Source organism: Eschrichtius robustus, chromosome 9 (genome assembly GCF_028021215.1).
Source record: "Eschrichtius robustus isolate mEscRob2 chromosome 9, mEscRob2.pri, whole genome shotgun sequence".
Lineage (NCBI taxonomy): Eukaryota > Metazoa > Chordata > Mammalia > Artiodactyla > Eschrichtiidae > Eschrichtius > Eschrichtius robustus.
The window spans coordinates 90,474,516-90,491,042 of NC_090832.1; positions in this window are offsets into that span (position 1 = coordinate 90,474,516).

Below are 16,527 nucleotides of genomic sequence, written 5' to 3' on the forward strand. Positions count from 1 at the left end.
TCCGTTGAAATTGAGCTTTAAGGCATGTCCTTTTTATTTTTCAACTTGTGATTACCCCTTAGTTCTTCAAAGTGTTCTCTTAAAGTATGTGTCACATTTTGAAATGTTTTGGCCATTACCTCCCTCAAGACATTTTGAGGGTAGGTTTCATTTACAGTTCTGCAGTACTTGTTCCTATGAAATGACCATTAGCACAGGCTTTAAAGCTGCTTTTGCAGGTAAATGCCAGAGGGCGGCAGCCTTTCTATGTCCCCACCATGGTAACTAGGGAAAAGCCCTTGCGGCCTGTGGTGTTTCTCGGTTATAAATTAGAGTGGAGTGTGCCCGGACAAACCCACACAAGCTGATGTCTCCTTACTTTTGTTGGATTTTTAAATTTAATTTTTAGTTTTTATTGGAGTAATTCCCCAGTGTGCACGTGGACCACTTCTACTTTGCGCATTCCTCAGTTGATGGACATTTTCATTGCTTCCAAGTGTTGGCTCTGGTAAATATTGTTGGAGTGCAGGATTGCCAGCCTGTGACTTTTTGATTCTCATTTTCTCAGTTGATAGGCCCAGCAGTGGGTGTGATTGATTGACTGGTAGCACCGTGTTTCCCTTTTCAAAGCACCTTCTTTGTGTTTTCATTAGTGGCTCTTACCACGTCCCCCTTAGAATCGAGGGTATGCATTTCTCCACAATCGATTTAGCATTTATTGTTTGCTGCCTTTATGCTAATGGTCCTACTGGCTGCTGTATGCTGATAGGGTTTTGTAATTTGGGTTTGCATGTCTTTGAAAATTCGTAAAACTCATCATGTTTCTCCACCGTTTTCTTTTCTGTTAAAAAAAAGGAAACAGTTGGGAGTACAATATATCTCTTGAAAATGTCCTCTTGGAAGGTTGCCCTATTTTGAAATTTTTGGTCGATTTTCCACCTCAGAATTTATTTAGAGAGCAGGTGTCATTTCCCGAACTGCAAGTTTGGTGAATATTTAGTGACCATTAGCAATGGGTTTAAAGCTGCTGTTGTGGGAAGTGGCCTCAAGTAGGCAGCATTTCTCCACTCCCAAATCTGGGTACTAGGGCAGCAGAGCCTTTCTGGAAGTCGTGTTCCTAGGTTGTAAATTAAATTGGAATGTGCCTGGAGAAACCCCCATAAGTTTATGTCTCATTATTTCTTATTGGTTTTAAAATTTTTTTTAATTGGGGTAAAGCTTCGAATATTGTCTGTCCTAGGTGTACACAATCTGGTTCATTTGTACATTATATATGTCTATTCAAGTACAGATCCTCTTCCCATGTAAAATGTTACAGAGGGTTCCACAGACCTCCCTTGCTAGATGGTCGGTCTTTTTGAGATATGTATATACTATGTGTTTGTATACATATAGCAACACTAATCTTAACTTATCCATTCCCCCCACCTTTCCTTTTAGATGAGCATAGTTTGTTTTCTAAGTCTGTGAGTGTCTTTCTCTGTGGAAATATATTCATTTGTGTCAGTTATTAGATAACGCCTATAAGTGATATCATAGAAAACAGATCTTTGGTTTCCGAGTTACCTCATGTTTCGTGATTATCTCCAGACTCATTTGTGGTGCCTCAAAGAGCAATGGTTAATTGTTTTCCATGGCTAATATTCCATTGTGTACATGGACCACTTCTTCTTTATCCATTCACCTCTTGTTGGATATTTTGATTGCTTCACTGTCTTGGCTAATGTGAATAAGGCTGCACTGCAGCTTTTGCGGCCTGTGTCTTCTCGATTCTTGTCTTCTCAGGTGAGAGGTCCAATGGTGCGCCTGCTGGACTGAATGGTACCTCCATTTTTACTTTTAAACACAGCTCCTTTCTCTTCTCATTATTGGCTGTTACCCCTTTACGTCTCACCAGCAGGTAGAGGGGACACAGTTCTTAAAAACCCCGTCAGCATTTATTGTTTCTGGACAATTGCTGATGGTCAGTCGACTGGTCTAAGTTGAAACTTTTTGTAGATTAGATTGCATGGGTCTAACACTTCCTGAGGTTGAGCTTTTATCCATTTTCCTTTTTTTTTAAAAGAGCGTGAGTAAAACTTAACTCGTCATACTCTCTTCTTGAAACATTTGCCTGTTTTGAATTTTTTTGTCCATTCCCTACTTCAGCACAATTTTTTAGGGCAGGTGTCCTTTACAGCCCTGAGTCCTTGTGAATGTTAAGTGACCATTAGCTGTGAGTTTAAAGCTGCTCTTGCAGGAAACGGCCACAAGGTGGCAGCATTTCTCCTTTACCAAATTTTGTAACTGGGGAAACAGAGCCTTAATGGAAGTGGGGTTCTAGGTTGTAAATTCGAATGGAATGTGCCAGGAAAAAAGCACTTTATGTTTATGTCTCATTACTTCTTGTTCATAATTGTAATTTACTTTTTATTTTTTATCCCAGCAAATTTGATTACAATGGTTTGTTTGTTCTAGGTGTGCAAGATGTGGTTCTTTCACACATATATGTGTATCTATTCTTCCTCGCATCCTTTTCCCATGTAGGTTATGACACAATGTTGAGTAGTCTTCTCCTGGTCTTCCGTACGTTTTTGGTGATTATATATTTCACATGGTATGTATATCTCTGTTAACCCCAATATGGTAATGTATCCAATCCTCATCCCTTTCTATTTGGTGAACCATAAGTTTTTTTTAATGAATCTGTGATTGCCTTTCTCTGTGGAAATATCTTCATTGGTATCAATTTTTAAGTAACTCCTAAAAGTGATATGATAGGATATGTGTCTTTTGCTTTCTCACTTACTACAGGTGGCGTGATTACGTCTAGACTCATGTATGGTGCTGTAAATGGCATTGTTTCATTTTTTTCACTAGCGAATATTCCATCTGTACATGGAGGAGTTCTTCTTTGTCCACCCATCTGTTGGTGGACTTTTTGGTTACTTCCATATCTTGGCTATTGTAATACTGTGCCATGCAGATTTGCCTGCCTGTGTCTTTCCAATTCTTTCTTCTTAGATTATAGGTCGAGGAGTGGGCCTGCTGGATCATACGGTAGCTCAATGTTTACCTTTTTAAGGCACCTCCATTCTGTTCTCATTCGTGGCCCTTTTCAAGTTACGTCCCAAATGAAGTTGAGGGTATGCATTTCTCCACAACACCTTCAGCATTTATTGTTTGTAGTTTCCTTGCTGATGGTTATTCTGACAAGTGTGAGGTGATACCTCTTTGTGGTTGAATTCGCCTGTGCCTCATAATCCGTTGAAATTGAGCTTTAAGGCATGTCCTTTTTATTTTTCAACCTGTGATTTTCCCTTAGTTCTTCAAAGTGTTCTCTTAAAGTATGTGTCACATTTTGAAATGTTTTGGCCATTACCTCCCTCAAGACATTTTGAGGGTAGGTTTCATTTACAGTTCTGCAGTACTTGTTCCTATGAAATGACCATTAGCACAGGCTTTAAAGCTGCTTTTGCAGGTAAATGCCAGAGGGCGGCAGCCTTTCTATGTCCCCACCATGGTAACTAGGGAAAAGCCCTTGCGGCCTGTGGTGTTTCTCGGTTATAAATTAGAGTGGAGTGTGCCCGGACAAACCCACACAAGCTGATGTCTCCTTACTTTTGTTGGATTTTTAAATTTAATTTTTAGTTTTTATTGGAGTAATTCCCCAGTGTGCACGTGGACCACTTCTACTTTGCGCATTCCTCAGTTGATGGACATTTTCATTGCTTCCAAGTGTTGGCTCTGGTAAATATTGTTGGAGTGCAGGATTGCCAGCCTGTGACTTTTTGATTCTCATTTTCTCAGTTGATAGGCCCAGCAGTGGGTGTGATTGATTGACTGGTAGCACCGTGTTTCCCTTTTCAAAGCACCTTCTTTGTGTTTTCATTAGTGGCTCTTACCACGTCCCCCTTAGAATCGAGGGTATGCATTTCTCCACAATCGATTTAGCATTTATTGTTTGCTGCCTTTATGCTAATGGCCCTACTGGCTGCTGTATGCTGATAGGGTTTTGTAATTTGGGTTTGCATGTCTTTGAAAATTCGTAAAACTCATCATGTTTCTCCACCGTTTTCTTTTCTGTTAAAAAAAAGGAAACAGTTGGGAGTACAATATATCTCTTGAAAATGTCCTCTTGGAAGGTTGCCCTATTTTGAAATTTTTGGTCGATTTTCCACCTCAGAATTTTTTTAGAGAGCAGGTGTCATTTCCCGAACTGCAAGTTTGGTGAATATTTAGTGACCATTAGCAATGGGTTTAAAGCTGCTGTTGTGGGAAGTGGCCTCATGTAGGCAGCATTTCTCCACTCCCAAATCTGGGTACTAGGGCAGCAGAGCCTTTCTGGAAGTCGTGTTCCTAGGTTGTAAATTAAATTGGAATGTGCCTGGAGAAACCCCCATAAGTTTATGTCTCATTATTTCTTCTTGGTTTTAAAATATTTTTTAATTGGGGTAAAGCTTCGAATATTGTCTGTCCTAGGTGTACACAATCTGGTTCATTTTTACATTATATATGTCTATTCAAGTACAGATCCTCTTCCCATGTAAAATGTTACAGAGGGTTCCACAGACCTCCCTTGCTAGATGGTCGGTCTTTTTGAGATATGTATATACTATGTGTTTGTATACATATAGCAACACTAATCTTAACTTATCCATTCCCCCCACCTTTCCTTTTAGATGAGCATAGTTTGTTTTCTAAGTCTGTGAGTGTCTTTCTCTGTGGAAATATATTCATTTGTGTCAGTTATTAGATAACGCCTATAAGTGATATCATAGAATACAGGTCTTTGGTTTCCGAGTTACCTCATGTTTCGTGATTATCTCCAGACTCATTTGTGGTGCCTCAAAGAGCAATGGTTCATTGTTTTCCATGGCTAATATTCCATTGTGTACATGGACCACTTCTTCTTTATCCATTCACCTCTTGTTGGATATTTTGATTGCTTCACTGTCTTGGCTAATGTGAATAAGGCTGCACTGCAGTTTTGCGGCCTGTGTCTTCTCGATTCTTGGCTTCTCAGGTGAGAGGTCCAATGGTGTGCCTGCTGGATTGAATGGTTCCTCCATTTTTACTTTTAAACACAGCTCCTTTCTCTTCTCATTATTGGCTGTTACCCCTTTACGTCTCACCAGCAGGTAGAGGGGACACAGTTCTTAAAAACCCCGTCAGCATTTATTGTTTGTAGACATTTTGCTGATGGTCAGTCGACTGGTCTAAGTTGAAACTTTTTGTAGATTAGATTGCATGGGTCTAACACTCCCTGAGGTTGAGCTTTTATCCATTTTCCTTTTTTTTTAAAAGAGCGTGAGTAAAACTTAACTCCTCATACTCTCTTCTTGAAACATTTGCCTGTTTTGAATTTTTTTGTCCATTTCCTACTTCAGCACAATTTTTTAGGCAGGTGTCCTTCACAGCCCTGAGTCCTTGTGAATTTTAAGTGACCATTAGCTGTGAGTTTAAAGCTGCTCTTGCAGGAATCGGCCACAAGGTGGCAGCAATTCTCCTTTACCAAATTTGGTAACTGGGGAAACAGAGCCTTAATGGAAGTGGTGTTCTAGGTTGTAAATTCGAATGGAATGTGCCAGGAAAAAAGCACTTTATGTTTATGTCTCATTTCTTCTTGTTCATAATTGTAATTTACTTTTTATTTTTTATCCCAGCAAATTTGATTACAATGGTTTGTTTGTTCTAGGTGTGCAAGATGTGGTTCTTTCACACATATACGTGTATCTATTCTTCCTCGCATCCTTTTCCCATATAGGTTATGACACAATGTTGAGTACTCTTCTCCTGGTCTTCCGTACGTCTTTGGTGATTATATATTTCACATGGTATGTATATCTCTGTTAACCCCAATATGGTAATGTATCCAATCCTCATCCCTTTCTATTTGGTGAACCATAAGTTTTTTTAATGAATCTGTGATTGCCTTTCTCTGTGGAAATATCTTCTTTGGTATCAATTTTTAAGTAACTCCTAAAAGTGATATGATAGGATATTTGTCTTTTGCTTTCTCACTGACTACAGGTGGCGTGATTACGTCTAGACTCATGTATGGTGCTGTAAATGGCATTGTTTCATTTTTTTCACTAGCGAATATTCCATCTGTACATGGAGGAGTTCTTCTTTGTCCACCCATCTGTTGGTGGACTTTTTGGTTACTTCCATATCTTGGCTATTGTAATACTGTGCCATGCAGATTTGCCTGCCTGTGTCTTTCCAATTCTTTCTTCTTAGATTATAGGTCGAGGAGTGGGCCTGCTGGATCATACGGTAGCTCAATGTTTACCTTTTTAAGGCACCTCCATTCTGTTCTCATTCGTGGCCCTTTTCAAGTTACGTCCCACTTGAAGTTGAGGGTATGCATTTCTCCACAACACCTTCAGCATTTATTGTTTGTAGTTTCCTTGCTGATGGTTATTCTGAAAAGTGTGAGCTGATACCTCTTTGTGGTTGAATTCGCCTGTGCCTCATAATCCGTTGAAATTGAGCTTTAAGGCATGTCCTTTTTATTTTTCAACCTGTGATTACCCCTTAGTTCTTCAAAGTGTTCTCTTAAAGTATGTGTCACATTTTGAAATGTTTTGGCCATTACCTCCCTCAAGACATTTTGAGGGTAGGTTTCATTTACAGTTCTGCAGTACTTGTTCCTATGAAATGACCATTAGCACAGGCTTTAAAGCTGCTTTTGCAGGAAAATGCCAGAGGGCGGCAGCCTTTCTATGTCCCCACCATGGTAACTAGGGAAAAGCCCTTGCGGCCTGTGGTGTTTCTCGGTTATAAATTAGAGTGGAGTGTGCCCGGACAAACCCACACAAGCTGATGTCTCCTTACTTTTGTTGGATTTTTAAATTTAATTTTTAGTTTTTATTGGAGTAATTCCCCAGTGTGCACGTGGACCACTTCTACTTTGCGCATTCCTCAGTTGATGGACATTTTCATTGCTTCCAAGTGTTGGCTATGGTAAATATTGTTGGAGTGCAGGATTGCCAGCCTGTGACTTTTTGATTCTCATTTTCTCAGTTGATAGGCCCAGTAGTGGGTGTGATTGATTGACTGGTAGCACCGTGTTTCCCTTTTCAAAGCACCTTCTTTGTGTTTTCATTAGTGGCTCTTACCACGTCCCCCTCAGAATCGAGGGTATGCATTTCTCCACAATCGATTTAGCATTTATTGTTTGCAGCATGTATGCTAATGGCCCTACCTGCTGCTGTGTGCTGATAGGGTTGTGTAATTTGGGTTTGCATGTCTTTGAAAATTCGTAAAACTCATCATTTTTCTCCACCGTTTACTTTTCTGTTAAAAAAAAGGAAACAGTTGGGAGTACAATATATCTCTTGAAATTTTCTTCTTGGAAGGTTGCCCTATTTTGAAATTTTTGGTCGATTTTCCACCCCAGAATTTTTTTAGAGAGCAGGTGTCATTTCCCGAACTGCAAGTTTGGTGAATATTTAGTGACCTTTGGCAATGGGTTTAAAGCTGCTGTTGTGGGAAGTGACCTCAAGCAGGCAGCATTTCTCCACTCCCAAATCTTGGTACTAGGGCAGCAGAGCATTTCTGGAAGTCGTGTTCCTATGTTGTAAATTAAATTGGAATGTGCATGGAGAAACCCCCATAAGTTTATGTCTCATTATTTCTTCTTGGTTTTAATTTTTTTTTTAATTGGGGTAAAGCTTAGAATATTGTTTGTCCTAGGTGTACACAATCTGGTTCATTTGTACATTATATATGTCTATTCAAGTACAGATCCTCTTCCCATGTAAAATGTTACAGAGGGTTCCACAGACCTCCCTTGCTACATGGTCGGTCTTTTTGTGATATGTATATACTATGTGTTTGTATACATAGAGCAACACTAATCTTAACTTATCCATTCCCCCCACCTTTCCTTTTAGATGAGCATAGTTTGTTTTCTAAGTCTGTGAGTGTCTTTCTCTGTGGAAATATATTCATTTTTGTCAGTTATTATTTAACGCCTATAAGTGATATCATAGAATACAGGTCTTTGGTTTCCGAGTTACCTCATGTTTCGTGATTATCTCCAGACTAATTTGTGGTGCCTCAAAGAGCAATGGTTCATTGTTTTCCATGGCTAATATTCCATTGTGTACATGGACCACTTCTTCTTTATCCATTCACCTCTTGTTGGATATTTTGATTGCTTCACTGTCTTGGCTATTGTGAATAAGGCTGCACTGCAGCTTTTGCGGCCTGTGTCTTCTCGAATCTTGTCTTCTCAGGTGAGAGGTCCAATGGTGCGCCTGCTGGACTGAATGGTACCTCCATTTTTACTTTTAAATACAGCTCCTTTCTGTTCTCATTATTGGCTGTTACCCCTTTACGTCTCACCAGCAGGTAGAGGGGACACAGTTCTTAAAAACCCCGTCAGCATTTATTGTTTGTAGACATTTTGCTGATGGTCAGTCGACTGGTCTAAGTTGAAACTTTTTGTAGATTAGATTGCCTGGGTCTAACACTCCCTGAGGTTGAGCTTTTATGCATTTTCCTTTTTTTTTTAAAAGAGCGTGAGTAAAACTTAACTCTTCATACTCTCATCTTGAAACATTTGCCTGTTTTGAATTTTTTTGTCCATTCCCTACTTCAGCACAATTTTTTAGGGCAGGTGTCCTTTACAGCCCTGAGTCCTTGTGAATGTTAAGTGACCATTAGCTGTGAGTTTAAAGCTGCTCTTGCAGGAAACGGCCACAAGGTGGCAGCATTTCTCCTTTACCAAATTTGGTAACTGGGGAAACAGAGCCTTAATGGAAGTGGTGTTCTAGGTTGTAAATTCGAATGGAATGTGCCAGGGAAAAAGCACTTTATGTTTATGTCTCATTACTTCTTGTTCATAATTGTAATTTACTTTTTATTTTTTATCACAGCAAATTTGATTACAATGGTTTGTTTGTTCTAGGTGTGCAAGATGTGGTTCTTTCACACATATACGTGTATCTATTCTTCCTCGCATCCTTTTCCCATGTAGGTTATGACACACTGTTGAGTAGTCTTCTCCTGGTCTTCCGTACGTCTTTGGTGATTATATATTTCACATGGTTTGTATATCTCTGTTAACCCCAATATGGTAATGTATCCAATCCTCATCCCTTTCTATTTGGTGAACCATAAGATTTTTTTAATGAAACTGTGATTGCGTTTCTCTGTGGAAATATCTTCATTGGTATCAATTTTTAAGTAACTCCTAAAAGTGATATGATAGGATATGTGTCTTTTCCTTTCTCACTTACTACAGGTGGCGTGATTATGTCTAGACTCATGTATGGTGCTGCAAATGGCATTGTTTCATTTTTTTCACTAGCGAATATTCCATCTGTACATGGAGGAGTTCTTCTTTGTCCACCCATCTGTTGGTGGACTTTTTGGTTACTTCCATATCTTGGCTATCGTAATACTGTTCCATGCAGATTTGCCTGCCTGTGTCTTTCCAATTCTCTCTTCTTAGATTATAGGTCGAGGAGTGGGCCTGCTGGATCATATGGTAGCTCAATGTTTACATTTTTAAGGCACCTCCATTCTGTTCTCATTCGTGGCCCTTTTCATGTTACGTCCCACTTGAAGTTGAGGGTATGCATTTCTCCACAACACCTTCAGCATTTATTGTTTGTAGTTTCCTTGCTGATGGTTATTCTGACAAGTGTGAGCTGATACCTCTATGTGGTTGAATTCGCATGTGCCTCATAATCCGGTGAAATTGAGCTTTAAGGCATGTCCTTTTTATTTTTCAACCTGTGATTACTCCTTAGTTCTTCAAAGTGATCTCTTAAAATATGTGTCATATTTTGAAATGTTTTGGCCATTACCTCCCTCAAGACATTTTGAGGGCAGGTTTCATTTACAGTTCTGCAGTACTTGTTCCTATGAAATGACCATTAGCACAGGCTTTAAAGCTGCTTTTGCAGGTAAATGCCAGAGGGCGGCAGCCTTTCTATGTCCCCACCATGGTACCTAGGGAAAAGCCCTTGCGGCCTGTGGTGTTTCTCGGTTATAAATTAGAGTGGAGTTTGCCCGGACAAACCCACACAAGCTGATGTCTCCTTACTTTTGTTGGATTTTTAAATTTAATTTTTAGTTTTTATTGGAGTAATTCCCCAGTGTGCACGTGGACCACTTCTACTTTGCGCATTCCTCGGTTGATGGACATTTTCATTGCTTCCAAGTGTTGTCTATGGTAAATATTGTTGGAGTACAGGATTGCCAGCCTGTGACTTTTTGATTCTCATTTTCTCAGGTGATAGGCCCAGCAGTGGGTGTGATTGATTGACTGGTAGCACCGTGTTTCCCTTATCAAAGCACCTTCTTTGTGTTTTCATTAGTGGCTCTTACCACGTCCCCCTTAGAAATGAGTGTATTTATTTCTCCACAATCGATTTAACATTTATTGTTTGCTGCATTTATGCTAATGGCCCTACTGGCTGCTGTGTGCTGATAGGGTTTTGTAATTTGGGTTTGCATGTCTTTGAAAATTCGTAAAACTCATCATTTTTCTCCACCGTTTACTTTTCTGTTAAAAAAAAGGAAACAGTTGGGAGTACAATATATCTCTTGAAATTTTCTTCTTGGAAGGTTGCCCTATTTTGAAATTTTTGGTCGATTTTCCACCCCAGAATTTTTTTAGAGAGCAGGTGTCATTTCCCGAACTGCAAGTTTGGTGAATATTTAGTGACGTTTAGCAATGGGTTTAAAGCTGCTGTTGTGGGAAGTGACCTCAAGCAGGCAGCATTTCTCCACTCCCAAATCTGGGTACTAGGGCAGCAGAGCCTTTCTGGAAGTCGTGTTCCTAGGTTGTAAATTAAATTGGAATGTGCATGGAGAAACCCCCATAAGTTTATGTCTCATTATTTCTTCTTGGTTTTAAATTTTTTTTTAATTGGGGTAAAGCTTCGAATATTGTCTGTCCTAGGTGTACACAGTCTGGTTCATTTGTACATTATATATGTCTATTCAAGTACAGATCCTCTTCCCATGTAAAATGTTACAGATGGTTCCACAGACCTCCCTTGCTACATGGTCGGTCTTTTTGAGATATGTATATACTATGTGTTTGTATACATAGAGCAACACTAATCTTAACTTATCCATTCCCCCTCCTTTCCTTTTAGATGAGCATAGTTTGTTTTCTAAGTCTGTGAGTGTCTTTCTCTGTGGAAATATATTCATTTGTGTCAGTTATTAGATAACGCCTATAAGTGATATCATAGAATACAGGTCTTTGGTTTCCGAGTTACCTCATGTTTCGTGATTATCTCCAGACTAATTTGTGGTGCCTCAAAGAGCAATGGTTCATTGTTTTCCATGGCTAATATTCCATTATGTACATGGACCACTTCTTCTTTATCCATTCACCTCTTGTTGGATATTTTGATTGCTTCACTGTCTTGGCTATTGTGAATAAGGCTGCACTGCAGCTTTTGCGGCCTGTGTCTTCTCGATTCCTGTCTTCTCAGGTGAGAGGTCCAATGGTGCACCTGCTGGATTGAATGGTACCTCCATTTTTACTTTTAAACACAGCTCCTTTCTGTTCTCATTATAGGCTGTTACCCCTTTACGTCTCACCAGCAGGTAGAGGGGACACAGTTCTTAAAAACCCCTTCAGCATTTATTGTTTGTAGACATTTTGCCGATGGTCAGTCGACTGGTCTAAGTTGAAACTTTTTGTAGATTAGATTGCATGGGTCTAACACTCCCTGAGGTTGAGCTTTTATCCATTTTCCTTTTTTTTTAAAAGAGCGTGAGTAAAACTTAACTCCTCATACTCTCTTCTTGAAACATTTCCCGGCTTTGAATTTTTTTGTCCATTCCCTACTTCAGCACAATTTTTTAGGGCAGGTGTCCTTTACAGCCCTGAGTCCTTGTGAATGTTACGTGACCATTAGCTGTGAGTTTAAAGCTGCTCTTGCAGGAAACGGCCACAAGGTGGCAGCATTTCTCCTTTACCAAATTTGGTAACTGGGGAAACAGAGCCTTAATGGAAGTGGTGTTCTAGGTTGTAAATTCGAATGGAATGTGCCAGGAAAAAAGCACTTTATGTTTATGTCTCATTACTTCTTGTTCATAATTGTAATTTACTTTTTATTTTTTATCCCAGCAAATTTGATTACAATGGTTTGTTTGTTCTAGGTGTGCAAGATGTGGTTCTTTCACACATATACGTGTATCTATTCTTCCTCGCATCCTTTTCCCATGTAGGTTATGACACAATGTTGAGTAGTCTTCTCCTGGTCTTCCGTACGTCTTTGGTGATTATATATTTCACATGGTATGTATATCTCTGTTAACCTCAATATGGTAATGTATCCAATCCTCATCCCTTTCTATTTGTGAACCATCAGTTTTTTTAATGAATCTGTGATTGCCTTTCTCTGTGGAAATATCTTCATTGGTATCAATTTTTAAGTAACTCCTAAAAGTGATATGATAGGATATGTGTCTTTTGCTTTCTCACTTACTACAGGTGGCGTGATTACGTCTAGACTCATGTATGGTGCTGTAAATGGCATTGTTTCATTTTTTTCACTAGCGAATATTCCATCTGTACATGGAGGAGTTCTTCTTTGTCCACCCATCTGTTGGTGGACTTTTTGGTTACTTCCATATCTTGGCTATTGTAATACTGTGCCATGCAGATTTGCCTGCCTGTGTCTTTCCAATTCTTTCTTCTTAGATTATAGGTCGAGGAGTGGGCCTGCTGGATTATACGGTAGCTCAATGTTTACCTTTTTAAGGCACCTCCATTCTGTTCTCATTCGTGGCCCTTTTCAAGTTACGTCCCACTTGAAGTTGAGGGTATGCATTTCTCCACAACACCTTCAGCATTTATTGTTTGTAGTTTCCTTGCTGATGGTTATTCTGACAAGTGTGAGCTGATACCTCTTTGTGGTTGAATTCACCTGTGCCTCATAATTCGTTGAAATTGAGCTTTAAGGCATGTCCTTTTTATTTTTCAACCTGTGATTACCCCTTAGTTCTTCAAAGTGTTCTCTTAAAGTATGTGTCACATTTTGAAATGTTTTGGCCATTACCTCCCTCAAGACATTTTGAGGGTAGGTTTCATTTACAGTTCTGCAGTACTTGTTCCTATGAAATGACCATTAGCACAGGCGTTAAAGCTGCTTTTGCAGGTAAATGCCAGAGGGCGGCAGCCTTTCTATGTCCCCACCATGGTAACTAGGGAAAAGCCCTTGAGGCCTGTGGTGTTTCTCGGTTATAAATTAGAGTGGAGTGTGCCCGGACAAACCCACACAAGCTGATGTCTCCTTACTTTTGTTGGATTTTTAAATTTAATTTTTAGTTTTTATTGGAGTAGTTCCCCAGTGTGCACGTGGACCACTTCTACTTTGCGCATTCCTCAGTTGATGGACATTTTCATTGCTTCCAAGTGTTGGCTGTGGTAAATATTGTTGGAGTGCAGGATTGCCAGCCTGTGACTTTTTGATTCTCATTTTCTCAGTTGATAGGCCCAGCAGTGGGTGTGATTGATTGACTTGTAGCACCGTGTTTCCCTTTTCAAAGCACCTTCTTTGTGTTTTCATTAGTGGCTCTTACCACGTCCCCCTCAGAATCGAGGGTATGCATTTCTCCACAATCGATTTAGCATTTATTGTTTGCTGCCTTTATGCTAATGGCCCTACTGGCTGCTGTGTGCTGATAGGGTTGTGTAATTTGGGTTTGCATGTCTTTGAAAATTCGTAAAACTCATCATTTTTCTCCACCGTTTACTTTTCTGTTAAAAAAAAGGAAACAGTTGGGAGTACAATATATCTCTTGAAATTTTCTTCTTGGAAGGTTGCCCTATTTTGAAATTTTTGGTCGATTTTCCACCCCAGAATTTTTTTAGAGAGCAGGTGTCATTTCCCGAACTGCAAGTTTGGTGAATATTTAGTGACCTTTGGCAATGGGTTTAAAGCTGCTGTTGTGGGAAGTGACCTCAAGCAGGCAGCATTTCTCCACTCCCAAATCTGGGTACTAGGGCAGCAGAGCATTTCTGGAAGTCGTGTTCCTAGGTTGTAAATTAAATTGGAATGTGCATGGAGAAACCCCCATAAGTTTATGTCTCATTATTTCTTCTTGGTTTTAATTTTTTTTTTAATTGGGGTAAAGCATAGAATATTGTTTGTCCTAGGTGTACACAATCTGGTTCATTTGTACATTATATATGTCTATTCAAGTACAGATCCTCTTCCCATGTAAAATGTTACAGAGGGTTCCACAGACCTCCCTTGCTACATGGTCGGTCTTTTTGTGATATGTATATACTATGTGTTTGTATACATAGAGCAACACTAATCTTAACTTATCCATTCCCCCCACCTTTCCTTTTAGATGAGCATAGTTTGTTTTCTAAGTCTGTGAGTGTCTTTCTCTGTGGAAATATATTCATTTGTGTCAGTTATTATTTAACGCCTATAAGTGATATCATAGAATACAGGTCTTTGGTTTCCGAGTTACCTCATGTTTCGTGATTATCTCCAGACTCATTTGTGGTGCCTCAAAGAGCAATGGTTCATTGTTTTCCATGGCTAATATTCCATTGTGTACATGGACCACTTCTTCTTTATCCATTCACCTCTTGTTGGATATTTTGATTGCTTCACTGTCTTGGCTATTGTGAATAAGGCTGCACTGCAGCTTTTGCGGCCTGTGTCTTCTCGATTCTTGTCTTCTCAGGTGAGAGGTCCAATGGTGCGCCTGCTGGACTGAATGGTACCTCCATTTTTACTTTTAAACACAGCTCCTTTCTCTTCTCATTATTGGCTGTTACCCCTTTACGTCTCACCAGCAGGTAGAGGGGACACAGTTCTTAAAAACCCCGTCAGCATTTATTGTTTGTAGACATTTTGCTGATGGTCAGTCGACTGGTCTAAGTTGAAACTTTTTGTAGATTAGATTGCCTGGGTCTAACACTCCCTGAGGTTGAGCTTTTATGCATTTTCCTTTTTCTTTTAAAAGAGCGTGAGTAAAACTTAACTCTTCATACTCTCATCTTGAAACATTTGCCTGTTTTGAATTTTTTGTCCATTCCCTACTTCAGCACAATTTATTAGGGCAGGTGTCCTTTACAGCCCTGAGTCCTTGTGAATGTTAAGTGACCATTAGCTGTGAGTTTAAAGCTGCTCTTGCAGGAAACGGCCACAAGGTGGCAGCATTTCTCCTTTACCAAATTTGGTAACTGGGGAAACAGAGCCTTAATGGAAGTGGTGTTCTAGGTTGTAAATTCGAATGGAATGTGCCAGGGAAAAAGCACTTTATGTTTATGTCTCATTACTTCTTGTTCATAATTGTAATTTACTTTTTATTTTTTATCCCAGCAAATTTGATTACAATGGTTTGTTTGTTCTAGGTGTGCAAGATGTGGTTCTTTCACACATATACGTGTATCTATTCTTCCTCGCATCCTTTTCCCATGTAGGTTATGACACACTGTTGAGTAGTCTTCTCCTGGTCTTCCGTACGTCTTTGGTGATTATATATTTCACATGGTTTGTGTATCTCTGTTAACCCCAATATGGTAATGTATCCAATCCTCATCCCTTTCTATTTGGTGAACCATAAGATTTTTTTAATGAAACTGTGATTGCGTTTCTCTGTGGAAATATCTTCATTGGTATCAATTTTTAAGTAACTCCTAAAAGTGATATGATAGGATATGTGTCTTTTCCTTTCTCACTTACTACAGGTGGCGTGATTATGTCTAGACTCATGTATGGTGCTGCAAATGGCATTGTTTCATTTTTTTCACTAGCGAATATTCCATCTGTACATGGAGGAGTTCTTCTTTGTCCACCCATCTGTTGGTGGACTTTTTGGTTACTTCCATATCTTGGCTATCGTAATACTGTTCCATGCAGATTTGCCTGCCTGTGTCTTTCCAATTCTCTCTTCTTAGATTATAGGTCGAGGAGTGGGCCTGCTGGATCATATGGTAGCTCAATGTTTACATTTTTAAGGCACCTCCATTCTGTTCTCATTCGTGGCCCTTTTCATGTTACGTCCCACTTGAAGTTGAGGGTATGCATTTCTCCACAACACTTTCAGCATTTATTGTTTGTAGTTTCCTTGCTGATGGTTATTCTGACAAGTGTGAGCTGATACCTCTATGTGGTTGAATTCGCATGTGCCTCATAATCCGTTGAAATTGAGCTTTAAGGCATGTCCTTTTTATTTTTCAACCTGTGATTACCCCTTAGTTCTTCAAAGTGATCTCTTAAAATATGTGTCATATTTTGAAATGTTTTGGCCATTACCTCCCTCAAGACATTTTGAGGGCAGGTTTCATTTACAGTTCTGCAGTACTTGTTCCTATGAAATGACCATTAGCACAGGCTTTAAAGCTGCTTTTGCAGGTAAATGCCAGAGGGCGGCAGCCTTTCTATGTCCCCACCATGGTAACTAGGGAAAAGCCCTTGCGGCCTGTGGTGTTTCTCGGTTATAAATTAGAGTGGAGTTTGCCCGGACAAACCCACACAAGCTGATGTCTCCTTACTTTTGTTGGATTTTTAAATTTAATTTTTAGTTTTTATTGGAGTAATTCCCCAGTGTGCACGTGGA